The following is a 6240-nucleotide window of genomic DNA, read 5'->3' as shown; positions in this document are numbered from 1 at the left end:
TCTCTCTCTCTCTCTCTCTCTCTCTCTCTCTCTCTCTCTCTCTCTGAAAAGGAATAACACAAAGAAAATTTAAAAACTAATAAGACAAAAATACCAAACCATAACAGAAAGACCAGAGTCAAAACTTACATCCATTTTGTATTTGGCTATGGGACCTAGTAGTGTTTAAAAAACACACCAATTTTCTTTTTGCCAGAATGTATACATTCCAAGCTGCTTCTTGACAAAGGTGAAACCTCTTGTCCACATCTACTGAGTGCTGGGACTTTCTCTGGCTTAACCCTGTGCAGTTCTTGTACATGCTGTCACAGTCTCTGCAAGCCCACATTGTTCTAGTCCCATTTTGTTTGCAAGATGCTATTTTCTAGGAGCTATCCACTATGTCTGTCCTTACAATCCTTCTGCCTTTTCTTCTATATATATTCCTGAGTCTTGAAAGGAGGGGGGTGATAAAATTATCCCATGTAGGGTAGAGTCTTCAAAAGTGTGTCACTCAGGATATTGTTCTCTCTGGAATATTTACATAATAAAATGCTACTCAGCTGCTTAGAAAATTATATTTATGAGATTTTTAGATGAATGGATAGATCTAGAAACAATCACCGTGCTTAGGATAACCCAGTTTCAAAACGACAAATATGCATGTTTTCTCTGATATGTGGAATGTTAGCTTTTCAGCTATATATATTTTCAAGTCATATGAATGCAGAGTTTAGGTAATTAATAAGCGATATTGGGAAGGAAGGCTCTTCCGAGAAAGGATGGAGGGAGAGGTCAATGTTATAAAGATTATGATAAGGGGAAGCTAGGGTGGGAGACTTAAATAAGGAATTTGATGGGAAGACTGACAACACTAAAGGACTTTTGAAAACATCATATTAAAATATACAAATGCAGAAGTTTCCTAAAATTTAAATGGAGTCACCAAGTAATGGTGGGGTATAATCTACCAATTAGACTTTTTATACACTCAAGTAAAGTCTCCTGTACATAAGTGGGTTACTTAGTGTTGAGCTATTTTCCAAGAATACAATTTACCTCCCTAAACATTATAGGCTATGGTCAAAACTATTAGTTATTGCCCAAGCTTCAATTTATTATTAATGTTATTAATTTCAGATATTGATGAGCATAATAATTTCTGTATTTGAAGTGATCAATATGCAAACAATATTTCAAGTATTACCAGAGTGATTAAAACATTACAAATAACTATTATGGTCTTTACATATATGAAAGCTAAAATTAACAAATATTTTATAGATCATATTTAATTTTATTTAAAATCATATATTAACTATAATCTTAGAGCAACTCTAGAGATAGGAGAAGTAATATTTTTATTATGTATTTGCTTTATTTACATTTCAAATTTTATCCACTTTCCTGGTTTCACCTCCAAAACCCCCATCCCATGTCCCCTCCACCCACTCCCACTTCCCTATCCTGGCATTCCCCTACATCAAGCCTTCATAGGACCAAGGTCCTCTCCTCTCATTGGTGTCCAACAAGGCCATTCTCTGCTACCTATGCAGCTGGAGCCATGGGTCACTCCATATATACTCTTTGGTTTGTGGTTTAGTCCCTGGGAGCTCTGGGGGTACTGGTTGGTTTATATTGTTGTTCTTCCTATGAGGTTGCAAAACCCTTCAGCTCCTTCAGTCCTTTCCATAGCTCCTTCACTGGGGACCTTGTGCTCAGTCCAATGGTTACCTGAGAGCATCCACCTCTGTATTTGTTAGGCACTGGCAGAGTCTCTCAGAAGACACCTATATCAGGTTCCTTTCGGCAAACAAACACTTGTTGGCATCCACAATAATGTCTAAGTTTGGTGACTGTGTAGGGGATGGATCAACAGTTGTGGCAGTATCTGGATGGTCTTTCCTTCAGTCTCTGCTCCACATTTTGTCGATGTGTCTTCTTCCATGGGTATTTTGTTCCCCCTTCTACGAAGGACCTAAGTAGTCATACTTTGGTCTTCCTTCTTGAGCTTCATTTGGTCTGTGAATTGTGTTGCTCCATTCTTATCTCCTTGTACAAAGCTCTAGTCCAAGTGGATCAAGAACCTCCACATAAAACCTGAAACACTAAAAGAAAATGGGGAGCCTCAAGCACATGGACACAAGGGAAATTTTCCTGAATAGAACACCAATAGTTTATGTTCTAAGATCAAGAATTGACAAATGGGACTTCATAAAATTACAAAGCTTCTGTAAGCTAGAGGCCACTGTCAATAGGAAAAAATGGCAACCAACAAATTGAGAAGAGATCTTTACCAACCCTGCACCTGATAGATGGCTAATATCCAATATATACAAAGAACTAAAGAAGTTAGATTTCTTAGAACTAAATAACCCTATTAGAAATTGGTTTCATAGCTAAACAAATAATTCTCAACTGATGAATACTAAATGGCTTGAGAAGCACCCAAAGAAATATTCAACATCCTTAAATGTCAGGGAAATACAATTCAAAACAACCCTGAGATTCAATCTCACATCAGTCAGCATGGCTAAGATGAAAAAACGCAGGTGACAGCAGATGCTGGCAAGGACATGGCAAAAGAGGAACATTTCTTTATTGCTGGAGAATATTGGATTGCAAGCTCGTACAACCACTCTGGAAATCAGTCTGGCGGTTCCTAAGAAAATTGGACATAGCACCACCTGAGTACCCAGCTATACCACTCCTGGGCATATATGCAGAAGATGCTCCAACATGTAATAAGGACCCATGCTCCAGTCTGTTCATAGCAGCCTTATTTATAATAGCCAGAAGCCAGAAAGAACCAAGATGTCCCTCAACAGAGGAATGGATACAGAAAATGTGGTACATTTACACAATGGAATACTACTCACCTAAAAGCAATCAGTTCATGAAATACTTGGGTTAATGGACGGAACTAGAAAATATCATCCTGAGTGTGGTAACCCTATCACAAAAGAACACACATGGTGTACATTCACTGATAAGTGGATATAAACCCAGAAGCTTGAATACCTAAGATACATTTCCCAGAGAAGTAATATGTTAAAGGATGTATTATTGATTTGAATGTTCAAGTTGGAACCCATCTTGGGCACGTAGGATGGGTGTGAAAAAGCCAAAGCCTTTCTATATCTGCTTCATTGCTTAGCACAATTCCTGTGCACTTACATATTTTGGAATATTGTTAGAAGCACACATCCTTGTCTTTTCAATTCAAACTGATTTTCTTTTCATATTTCTGACTGTGTTGCCTAGATCCGAGGCTATCTCTTCATTTTTCCCGTATTCACTGATGAAGAGATAATCAGAAAAAAGAATACAGGGAAAATCCCAAATTCTTTCTATGATATTGTTAAAAAATAGTGTACAAAATGTTTTTAAATATCAATTTGAAATATGAATGTGTCATGACCTGAAAGCAGTGTAAGATAAGGACCCAAATTTTGTGGCAAAAAAGATATTAGAAGTTCTATATCACTTTTCATAAATACCTAAAATATAAACTGGTTGTATAACTGAAATAATAAAAATGAATGGCATATTTGAGACAATGCCAGCTTCTCTAGATGATTGAAATTGTGTAGCTGCAATAATGACTCCATGCATCACAGTTAAGGAATTCTACATGTAATAAATACATAATCATCTCAAATAATATTTAACTTGAGGAGTGTCTCGGCCATTTAATTCACAAACTAAAATGATAATGACACTGATTATATATTATATTATATTATAATAGAAAACACTTCGTTAAGAAAAGATCAATTTCAACTTTAAAAAAATCAGTAAAACACAATCTTTAGATGTTCTTTCTATACAGAAGGCAAGTCAAACAAAATGTTTCAGCGTAAGTATCAGATAAGCCAGATAGTCAATCTTCTGTAGTTCAATTTAATATTATTCATCATGAATACGCTTCTGATTCTCTGGCATTTAAAAATATATTAAATTAGAATGTAATGAGAAAAATAAAAGAGTAATAGATCTATTTGTAGGAAATAAGTCATTTAAACATTGCTAATTATGTAATATACATTTACATATTACAAAATAGATTACAAAGTAATCAATGTTCATAGAGTTAATACTCAAAGAAAATTATACTGAGAAATAACCACAATTAGATTCATATTCCATAGCAATTTTACTAAAGACAAATGTTTATTTAACATTTAAGTCACATTTTTCAAAGTTCTTGTACATCTGAGATACCAGGAAAAAATGTTGAAAAGATTAAATGTACTATCTAGTAAAAGTCAGAGGCAGCAGTACAAAGTACCAAAAGTTATATGTTGAATTGGTATTTGTGGTAATCATACACACATAAACACACACCCCCAGAGAGAGAGAGAGAGAGAGAGAGAGAGAGAGAGAGAGAGAGAGNGAGAGAGAGAGAGAGAGAGAGAGAGAGAGAGAGAGAGGCAGAGACAGACAGAGACAGACAGAGACAGAATAAACTAAATTGCAACTATCAGTTAGCAAATAAAGCACTTATATGGATGGTTCTGTAATAATACATGTGGTCAGTCTACTCAATAAAGTTACTGGAAGTATGGAAGATTACTCTAAAACATCTGTTTTAAGTAATTCTGTGTAAGTCATTTGAAAGTACTTAATGTTTATGACTGAGATATCCCTTAGAAGGTTTAGATGAGGTTTCACATTTTGCCAAGTTTCAGCTAGCTGTCTTTCAAATTTCAAGGAATTTCAGAAGTTACAGTCACAGAGAGATTATGAATTTAACTTAAGAAAGGAATATTATGTAAGGATAGATCCTGGGGGATGTGCTATTTTGATATTTTAAAATAACTTCATATTCCTTTTCATCTTACTATCCTATTTTCTTAAGAACACTGAACGTACTTTGTGAATTTTTTTATGTAAAAAATTCTTGTTAGTGTCCAAAGGTTCACCAATGAAAATATGTGACTGTATGGAAGCAGTGCTAAGTAAATTAATTATGTATATAATATATTCCACCCCACCCACATCTCTCTATCAACCTCAGTGTCCTCCCTCTCTCAGATTCATGACTTCTATTTGGTTTGTAATTCACTGATTTTAACCATGGCTCCTTGCAGGACTGTATAACTTGGAAAGTTTGTTGGAGAATAGTGTAGTAACTAATGGGTTCAACTAAAGGTGGTGACTCACACGTTCTCTAAATCTGTAAGTAATGTGTTGGGGCTCTGGACCACTCTAGTATCCATATTTTTCTATCCATGGCCTGTTAATTGTTCTCATCGAGTGCAGTAACTCACAGAAGAGAGGAATCCATGTAAGGAGATTTTAGAAATTGCTCTTCATTGTGAAATTCAATCATAAAAATTGACCCTGAGCATTGGAAGCAGGGAAAGTAACTATTTTAGAAGAAAATCTAGACTATTCCAATTAATCTCAAGATTTATTAATTTTATATATTGTATGTCTATTTTATATATTATATACATAATTTATATATTGTATATCAAATGTATATATATTATATTTTCTAGAAAATCTTGAATTTCTGATAATTACTTGAAGATGTAGGATAATAGCTTGTTCAAATACCAATAATTAAACAGAAAAAAGAAGTAAAACAAAAAAAAAGGAAGAAAATATGCTTTGAAAGTGTTAAGTTTAGAACTCCAGAACAAGAGTGATGTTGGTAGTGGTCAGCAGTTCAAAAGACCCAGAGACAATGTGCAGTCAAATAATGGGCATCTCTGGGAGCTACTGGACCTTTATCCATGAGTGGGAACATAAAAGATAAGCAAAGGAGCCACCAACCTACTTGGTGCAACCCATACTGCTAACAGCAATTGCCCTTTCCAGTCTACAAACAGTGAAGAACAAAGACAGTAGAGGGTGTCAAGGGATAGTATTTGAAATGTAAATGAAGAAAATGTCTAATAAAAAAACGATACTTTAGGAACTAATATGATTTGTAGGCTTGTAACAGATCATAGTCACTTGTTTTTGCTTTAATGGCTTCTTCCCATATGATTCTAAAATGCTCCATGTGGCTCCTCTCAATCCTGTCTTAGCCATCTACAGAATAGCATACATAGAAAAATAGTTCATGATCCAGTCGCTACCACATTACAACAGGAGAATATCTAAATCTTGTCACAAGTTGGAATAGCACCAGGCAGTGGTGGTGTTCGCCTTCAATCCCAGCACTTGGGAGGCAGAAGCAGGCAGATTTCTGAGTTCGAGACCAGCCTGGTCTATAGAGTGAGTTTCAGGACAGCTAAGACTGCTGAG

This window comes from Mus pahari, chromosome 8 (genome assembly GCF_900095145.1).
Source record: "Mus pahari chromosome 8, PAHARI_EIJ_v1.1, whole genome shotgun sequence".
NCBI lineage: Eukaryota > Metazoa > Chordata > Mammalia > Rodentia > Muridae > Mus > Mus pahari.
Note: the sequence above shows the minus strand (reverse complement) of the source record.